This window comes from Arvicanthis niloticus, chromosome 10 (genome assembly GCF_011762505.2).
Source record: "Arvicanthis niloticus isolate mArvNil1 chromosome 10, mArvNil1.pat.X, whole genome shotgun sequence".
Classification (NCBI taxonomy): domain Eukaryota; kingdom Metazoa; phylum Chordata; class Mammalia; order Rodentia; family Muridae; genus Arvicanthis; species Arvicanthis niloticus.
Window position 1 is genome coordinate 17,159,128 of NC_047667.1, and position 9,751 is coordinate 17,168,878.

General features: G+C 40.6%; 1 protein-coding gene across 4 annotated transcripts in view; it reads right to left on the reverse strand.

The window, feature by feature from the left end:
- Nucleotides 1–3,864, reverse strand: part of Map3k19 (mitogen-activated protein kinase kinase kinase 19) — a 40,512-nt gene extending 36,648 nt beyond the window's left edge. For all 4 annotated transcript variants that reach the window (XM_076941079.1, XM_076941081.1, XM_034513600.2 and 1 more), the window contains exon 1: nucleotides 3,548–3,864. The gene's annotated coding sequence lies outside the window, so the exon portion shown is untranslated. The remainder of the gene's footprint in view (nucleotides 1–3,547) is intronic.
- Between the last annotated feature and the right edge of the window lie 5,887 nt (nucleotides 3,865–9,751).

The window sequence follows — 9,751 nt, forward strand, 5'->3', positions numbered from 1 at the left end:
ACCATCTATTCACACACAGACATACTCCTCATACACACACAGATGTAAAAATATAGTAAACAGAGTCTGGGTAGATGGCTCAGTTGGTAAGATCACTTGCTCTGCAAGGATAAGAACTTGAGTTTAATTCTCTAGCACTCATAAAAAAAAAAAAGTTTGAGTTTGAGCCCCAGGATCTAGATGGTAGAGAAAATCGACTCCTAGAAGTTGTCCTCTGACTTCCACATGTGTGCTGTGGAACACATCTACACACAGACATAAAGACACAGACATACAGACATACACAACAGATTATAGAGGCATTTTAATCCAGCAGCATGGCTGCTCTGGCAAGGAATCACATCTGAAGACCTTATAGGTCTGTGTGATCTGGCTTGAATGCAGACACTCTCTGGATTACAGTCTGATCTGGTTGTAACACACTCTTAGTATACACCTTAGTATACACCTAATAATGAAAGTAAGGTTAGTTTGTAGAAGGAAGCAGACACATTTGAAGATGACATCTAATTGAGAGGCAGACAAAGTGACAACTCAGAGAAAGATTTGACAAAATGAATCAGAGATAGGATACACTCAACTTGCACAAGAACAGCACGGGAAAGAGAGGCAATTTAAGAGAGTGCAGAGACAGGTTGCAGGTAAAGACAGAATGAGCCAAAGATTAGAACAGATTGCCAGAGTCAAAGACCTAGCAGAGCAATTTAGTCAGAAGCCCAGAGAAGCCATTGAATCAGTCAGCTGGTAAAGGAGTTTGAGCCAGAGCAGCTGAGTTGAATCAGCCAGCTAGACTCAAGAAAGCTAGAAAAGGTGAGTTAACTCAGGAGTGAGCCTCTGAGATGACAATTACATCTGGCAAATACAAGTTACTTTTGCCCAGATATGCATGCATGTACACACTAATAAAAAATAAAAACATTGGGGCTGGAGAGATGCCTCGGTGAATAAAACACACTGGCTGTTCTACCAGAGATCTTGAGTTAAATATTCAACACACACATCGAGGTTCACAACTGTCTATAACTGTAGTGCCAAGAATCTAATGCCTTCTTCTGGTGTGCAGACATATATGTACAAAAAAACCATAAATAAATATTTTAAATTTTTATGTCATAAATAAATCTTTTAAATTTTTTATTTTATGTGTGTTGGTGTTTTGCTGGCATGTATGTCTGTGTGAAGGATGTCAGATCTTCTGGACCTAGGGTCATAGACAGTAATGAACTGCCATGTGGGTGCTAGAAATTGAACCCCAGTGTTTTAGAAAGCAGCCAGGGGTCTCCTGCCCCCATGAATAAATCTTTAAAAAATAAAAATAAAAGGCACATGCCTTTAATCCCAGCACTTGGTAGGCAGAGGCAAGAGGATCTCCGAGTTTGAAGCTAGCCTGGTCTACAGAACAGGCTCTAGGACAGCCACGGCTACACAGAGAAACTTTGTCTCAAAAAATTACATAAATAATATTGTAATGTATAAATTGCTACTTATTGTGTTTGGTCACATCCATGCACTTATGTGTAACTCCAGTTATTTGTTACACATGTATTGTATTATATTACTTCTTCTCTCAGTGATCCAAGTTGCCTCCAATGTTCCATTCCTCAAATAAGACTATGATAATATCCCTACTGGAGCCTTGTTATGCATATCCCAAAAGTCTGCCTGCACTAATGTGTCAGAGATATTCAATTTCACTAAAATGTGCTAGACATCCTCCAAAGTGACTTCAGTAAGCTACACTACCAACAGTGCCAGCTGTTTTCCTGGTTGACTGTGGTCCCTTACACACTACACTGATCAGAAGCATTTAATAAGTGTCATGCTTGGAACTTCACTAAAGGTGGCAAGAGCAGATGATATGTTCAAAATTGGGCCACAGAAAAATTTCAAGCCAGTACACATGCACTTCCTAGCAAATCATTTCACAACTTGGATTTATCTTTGTACGTTGTTTCTCAAAATGCAGTATCACTTCAAGGCCAAGAAATGCTTTCAAAAACAACAGAGGATAATTACATCTTGTCCTTCAATAAAGCTAAATACCATGTATTCAAATAACTACCAGGCAAAAACCATGTATTTATATCGTCAGGTTATTCATAAAGGATAAATAAAACCTCACCTATCCAGTGATATTTTTCTCCAAGGTTGTTACCTAGCAATGAATGTTTAGAGTCTGTGCTTGAACTTGTTCATGTAACCTTTTTGTCTGTGTGTTTTTTTCTCAGGTAGAGTTTGGCTTTGCAGTTCAGGCTGGCCTAGGTTCCAGGCTGGCTTCAAACTCTTCATTCTCCTGCCTCAGACCCTTGGTTGCTGACATGGCATTGTGTACCACCACACCTGGATCTTGTATAATCTTTAAGAGAGCATTTCACAAGTAGTATCTATTTGCTAATATAAAAATAAATTTTAAGATATGAATTTAGCCTAATTGCAATCTCAAAATTATCCAGACACCAGAAGATTGGTATTGCGATTTTTATTTGGTGCTCTACGTCACACTCGAGGATGCCTAGAGAAAGACAATGGAGAATCAAGGACAGGCTGTAAGGTCCACACATTAGTCACCCAAGTAACATGGACCCACTTGCACTGCCTCTTAGGGCTAAGCATCATTCGTCCTCTGGCTTCCAGCCTGAATAGTTCAGTTTTAAGTTTTGCATGGCGAAAACTTTTCTCAACTTCCCATTGAGAAGTTGGTTGGTTTTTTTTTTTTTTTTTCAATCATTTTTAAACAATAGTACTTTGTTCTAAATAGCTAAAGCAGAGGTTCATCTTCTGTTGGGTAACAGACATCTTTGTTCTTAATTGTATTATCTACTTGTAAAGTCAAAACTTTCATAACTAACCATACACAACACAGGGTTTCATGATGTCATTGTCATATGTGTATATAATTTCCTTTGATATTTCTCACCCCCATCACCCTTGTCTCTCTCCCACGCCTGGCCTGTTGGTTGATCCCTTCCTCTTCCCAGCTGGTGACAGTTGCTCCCTGCTGGTCCCCTTCTGATCATGCCTTTGTTGATGCTGTTTTGTGGCACAGTGATTTCTATTAGGTTGCTAATGAGAGCCTGGGCATCTTACCAATAAAACTGTTTGTTACAGACTACATTTGGTTTGGAATATTATATAGAAAAGGCTTCAAGCAACTGAAACTTGATAGTAAATTAATAAAATGTGCTCCAAAATCTAGGCAGACAATATTGAGCAGTTACACAGAATTTACAAATACTTAGGTGATTAAAGTACAAGATTACCTCTGCACAGAACTCAGTGGAAGAGAGTGTTTCTTATTAATACACCTTTCTTGTCAGTACTAGTTTTCCCTATGGTCCGGAGGCATTGCCATAAAGCTTTGGAAGGCATTATTTGAAAAGTCAAAACTAGTTTATTACAATTCTAAGGATATAATTACTCAAGCTTAGGATACAGTTTCTTCCACCAGTTCCCCCACCCCACCCCCCCACCCCCAAGGAAATTCTTCCCAAGGAAAACAAAAGTTGCAACATACGATATTATCTAAAACAGGGTGAAAAACGCTTACCTAGAGTCAGTTTTGCTGAGGGAGTTGGGACCTAGTTGAAAGAGCACCCAGTTGTCTAGCAGCTCAAATCATCCTACTTCATGGCTCTGATTTCCGGACCAGCTATCACCGCTCTCTTCAACTACGTTTCCGTTTAAAAGCAGCATAGATTCAGAAGCTTTTGTTTGATTCTGTTCCAGTGTTGCACAGTTCAAACACTTTATTTTATTTTATTTTTTTTAAAAAGAAAAGTATTTAAATCTGGTTCTGGGTGCACAAACCCTTTGGCTCAGTGCAAGGAGACTTGCTTAGTTTACGCAGGCTGTCACCCAGGCAACCAGCTGCAGTGTGTTTAGCTTGGAGAATTAAAAGCAGGACAGTCTTATGGAAGAAGGAAAACAAGTGTCGTGCATGTTTCTAAGCTGCTGTTGGAGTGTTTAAAGAAGATGGGCCCCTGTGCACATCCATGGATGACCCAACTGCCTTTATCACTCTACTTAATGATATGCTCTCCACAAGAGCCATGCCTCTGTAGTCCCGGCTATGTGCTGAATCAAATCCAAGTTAGGTCAGAGGGATAGTATAAACCATACAGGCAGGAATGAAGGCATTCTAAGGAGACACTGGTACCTCTTCCAGTATTCAACTGACTCTCAGACTATTGAAGCAATGCACCCCAAGAAATTGGAAGTCCCATGCTGGGAAAGGGAAAGGCTGGAGCCTAGAGGTCTTTTGCCCTTTATTAAACCTAAACTTCACATCAGGACCTCAAGGATAGATTTGGGTCGGGGGCCATTAGACCTCTTTTACTCTTCTCAGTGTGGCAACATTGAATAAATCTCCTTTCTCTGCTTTTCCTTGTTTCTTGTCTGTTTAAAATGGCCTATTGAAGATGAGTGATCCAGCCTGACTTGTTAGGGATTGCTAAGACTTAGGCATCTTAACCTGATGACATTGGTAATAAGAATCCAATCCAATAGATTGCCCCTGGACTAGTGGTATTCATTGAACCACATTTGAAACATTTGAGAAATCCTATCATTAGAACACATTCCTTCCTCCTCCTCTTCCTCCTCATCCTCATCTTCTTCCTCCTCTTTCACTTCTTTCCCCTCATCTTCTTTTCATCATTATTTGAGACAAGGTCTCTCTGTGTAGCTCTGGTTGTTCTGGAACTCATTATGTAGACCAGGTTAGCCTCAAACTCACAGAGATCAACCTGCCTCTGCTCCTGGGTGCTACATTTCATGTCTAGAGAGGTTTGTAGTATTCTAACACAAAGGCTTCAGCAAATTGAATGCATTTTTGTTAGACTCATAGACTACAGCTAACCCAGCTTTGAGAGAAACCATGAAAACAGAAACATACTCAAAAGGAACATGCCTGAACGTAAGGCTGGCTAGCATCTGGAGCTGCTAGTCTTTCCCATTATCTACTGAAGGGCGTGTGGAGTCTTTTTAAACATATGATAGTATATATTTTCAATAAAATGAGGTACCAAGAAACTCTTTAGATACATTTGAGAACACGAAGCTCAGGACTGGAGAAATGCCTTGTTAAGAATGCTTGTTATTCTTACAGAAGACCCAGGTTCAGTTCCCAACTCCCTGGGTGGGTGGTTTACAACTTAAGTGGATCTGACACGTTCTTCTGGCTTCAGCAGGCACCTGTACACATACACAAAAATAAATACTTATAAAAAATAAAGCTTTATTTCTGTTTGGAGTTCCTACCACCCCTTCATATTAATCCTTCTAAATGTTATGTAGAATTTTCTCTGTGCTGTACAGAGTTTCAGCCAATTTAGAGCAATTCTTGCTGTGACATTGACTGCCCCCCAAAAATCTACTTTTAATAATTATAATAGCATTTGTTGTATTTGTTTTGTGATTCTTTTATATTCTCCTCTATCAAAACAACCATTCAATAAAGACAGCATTTCCCCAACTGTTTAGCTGAGGATTCAGAAGATCAGCAAGTGGGTTGCCAGATTTTACAAATGAAAATACAAGGCAGGTACTCTCACAGCCTTGGCTAGCCTCTGTTTGCTAGGTAGCCTAGAATGGTCTTGAACATTGAATCCTCCCAACTCTACCTTCCAAGTAGGTACACTTATAATTGTGGGCCATTCATTCTTTACCAGTATGGGGTTTTGGACTTAAAACCAAAGATTCATGCATGTTGGGCAAGTACTCTACTGAGTGAGCCACATCCCTAGCCTGGAAAGCATTTTTACATAAACAAAACCAGCAAGGACTGGTCATCAACAGATCTGCACTACAAAATATGCTACAAAAAATTCACCATCATGACAAGCAATGGCATCAGTTCTAAAGTGACATTTTAGAAGTTGAAATAAGCCAGGTGGTAGTGGTGGCGTACACCTTTAATCTCAGCACTAGGGAGGCAGAGGCAGATGGATCGATGTGAGTTTGAGGACAGCCTGGTACAATGGGCACTATTTAAATGAGAGGTAAAAAGTTGAGATATATATATGACATTGGGCTCAGTGATGGAATTAGAGTAACCAAAAGTGTACCTTAAGAGAATGTGAGATCAACACTCTCTGTCTCTCTGTCTCTGAGAGTTCAGGTAGGTCTCAAACTTGATCTGTAGCTGAATATGTGCCGGAAGAGAAGCAGGGCTCTCATTCATTCACTCAGTATCAGTGTGTGGTGTGGTGTGTGTGTATGTGTGCAAGGTGTGTGTGTGTGTGTGTGTGTGTGTGTGTGTGTGTGTGTGTGTAAGAGGACAACGTGCAGATGTTAGTTCTCTTCTACCATGTGGGTTGTTCTGGGGATAAACACCTTTATCTGGAGAAGGGTCCGAGTTTTAGGCTTTGGTGCAAGTCCTTTTAACTAAATCTTCTCACTGGTCTAATTAGTAAAACTTGATACTAGGTAAGATCTGATTTTGACTTGATAATATAATCTTTTGTGCACACACACTCATACACATGGGGTTGGGGATAGAGAAGGGGGCAGGAGAAGACATTAGACAGTGGTCAAGACTTCCCTCTGGTGGCCAAAATGTTTGAAAGCTTACTCTTACTGGGATGCCTTCTTAGCCTCGTGCACTGGCTAGTTTTTATGAAACTTGACACAGCTAGAGTCATATTGGTCTATGGGCAAGCCTGTGGTGCATTTTCTTGATTGACAGCTGATGTGAGAGAACACAGCTCACCATAGGCTGAGTGCTATAAGAAAGCAGGCTGAGCTAGCCATGAGGAGCAAACAAATAAACAGCAGTTCTCCATGACCTCTGCATCAGCTCCTGCCTCTGGGTTCCTGCCTTGATTCCTGCCCTGACTTCCTTCAGTGATGGAGTGTGGGACCTGCTAATCATAAGATGAAATAAATTCTTTCTTCCTTAAGTAGCTTGTGGTCATGGTGCTTTATCACATCAATAGAAACCCTAAGAACTTCTCCAACATATTCCTCTAATGCACTCTTCTCTTGTGTCATTTTGTATTTCTGTTATGATAATATAGCCATCTTTAGTTTAGAGTTCTGCTCTACGTCCCTTCCCTTCCCCTCCTCTTCTCTCCCCTCTCTTCCCTCCCTCCTTTTTTCTTTTTTGTTTTTTCCATTTCTTCTTTCCTTCCCTCCCTCTCTCCATCCCGCCCTCCCTTCCCCTTCCACCCTTCTTTATTTCTTCCTTTCTAGTTCTGTATGGAGGATCAAGCCCAATACTTGTAAATGCTGGGCAGGCATTCTACCACAGAGCAACAATGTGAGCCCTCTATGATAGTCATTTTGCTCTCTGGAGGACAAAGGATGTGCTTTAATTACTTTTATTTCCTCTGCTATGCTTTACATAGAGAATATTTTTGGTGGATGTTTCTAGAACTGACTGTATGCCCAAGAATTTTGAAGCAGTGAAATTCCATGCATCAGCATTTTTCTCGCTGAAAGAGAACCCAGGTTCTTAGCAGAAGCTGTATTTTTCTTACATTTTGGCTATGTAGAGAGGAGAAACCATTACAGGAGATGTCAATGCCTAATTAGATGCTGTAACGATGAGTTTGAAAGGAGGACAATTAAAGTTTTGAATCCAGTGTTAGTTGTAAGGGAGCCCTGTGAATAGCTTTGGAATGCTTGGGCAACCCCAATCTATTTGTCAGGAAAAGGACCAGCGGGTTTTTTCATTTTAAGAAGCTTTTCTGCTGAGGTAGCTCTACTGTCGTGTGAGCTGCATTGCTGGCGTGTTAAGCATGACCTCTTTGCTCTTGCAGCATAGTTGTGAGGAAAAGCAGATTTGTTTATTTATGTATTTATGTTTAACAGAAAGACCATGAAAGAGCCTGTTGTTTTGTGTGTGTATGTATATATACATATACATATACGTATACGTATATGTGTATATATATATATATATGTGTGTGTGTGTGTGTGTGTGTGTGTGTGTGTGTGTGTGTGTGTGTGTGCAGATTTTAATTATACATATACATGAATATGTGTGTGTGCATGTGCACGTGCAGGCCAGAGGCTGACCTCAGATGCTACCTAGCTTGTTTTTTTGAGATGGAATCTCTCACTAACCTAGAACTTACCGAATAGGCTAGACTGGCTTGTCAGCAAGCCCCAGGTAGCCAGCCACCTGTCTCAGCCTCCCATGCCCTGGGATTACAAATGCATGCCTTAGTGCTTGACTTCTTTGCATAGGTTCTGGGGATTGGACTCCAGTCCTCATGCTTGCATGGCATGCCCTTTACCAACTGAGCCATCTCCCCAGCCTAAGTTTGTTGCTTTTTAAATATATGTGTGTATGTGTGTGTGTGTGTTCATATATTTTATGTATATGAGGCCTCTGTCTTTATGAACACCAGAAAGGAATCAGATCTAATATAGATGGTTGCTAGGAATTGAACTCAGAACCTCTGGAAGAGCAATCAAGTGCTATTAATAGCTGAGCCATCTCTCCTGCCCCTGTCTGTTACTTCTAGGGAACATGAAGTTCCCTGGAGCTTTGTTCTAATCCTCCTCCTTTCTATTTGGAGAAAAGATGAAGGAAAGAGAACAAGATAGACAGGCAAATGAAATAAACCTTTTTAAAAAAGTACTGGAGATGTGACTCAGTACAAGAATTTCCAGGTATGTGCAAAATCCTGCATTCTTTCTCCTGCAATGAGTCAATTGGGTTGGTAACACATGCCTGTAATCTAGCATTTGGGGAAGTGGAGGATTAGGAGTTTTAATCATTCCTGACTATATAGGGAGCTCAAGGCCAGCCTGGGCTATATGAGACTCTATCCTAAAAGGTACACACAAACAGCCAAGCTTGGTGGTATATGCCTTTAATTCTAGCACTCAGATGCAGAGGCAGGCAGATTTCTGTGAGTTGGAGGCCAGCCTGGTCTACAGAGTTCTAGGACAGCTAAGACTGTTACATAAAGAAACTCTGTCTTGGAAAAAAAACAAGACAAACAAAAAGTACAAAGAAACAAATAGAATTAACATATAAGATAGAGTAGCTGTAACTATGTACACATATACCCATGTTTAACAAAGCACCCAGCTTCAAGACTGTACTTTGTGGCCATGACTGTTTTTTTTTTTTTTTTTCAGTTTATTATCTTGTTTCCCACATTCTGAGCTTAAGATCCATGAAAATGGGCCCAGCAAGATGGCCCAGTGTGTAAAGGCAAGTCTGGAGTTCAATCCCCAGAACCCATATAAAGGAGAAAGGGGAGAATTAACCTCATACAATTGTCCTCTGAACTCCACGGGAGCACAAATGTACACACACACACACACACACACACACACACACACACACACACACACCAAATAACTAGAAATAATTTTGTTTTTAAGACCCACTCTCACTGTATAGCCCTGGCTGACCTGTAACTCAATGTGTAGACCAGGCTCATCTTGAACTCACAGAGATCCACCTATCTCTGCTTCCCCAGTGCTGGGTTTAAAGGTGTACAATACCACACCCAGATCCATGAAAAGATTTTTTAAAGGAAACCCATAAACTTGAGCAAGTAAGTTCACCCACCAGTAAGTGCTGTGCTATCTGAACTACCAGACGAGTTACAAACTTAAGGGCTGTAGTAAGCTGTTTCTCCTTACTCAGCAACTTTATATTTAAATTTCCTGAAGATATATACCTTGGATTGGAAAGATGGCTCAGAGGTTAAGAGCACTTGCTACTCTTGCAGAGAACCAGTGTTTAGTTCTCAGCACCATGTCTGGAGACTCATAGCTGCCTGTATTC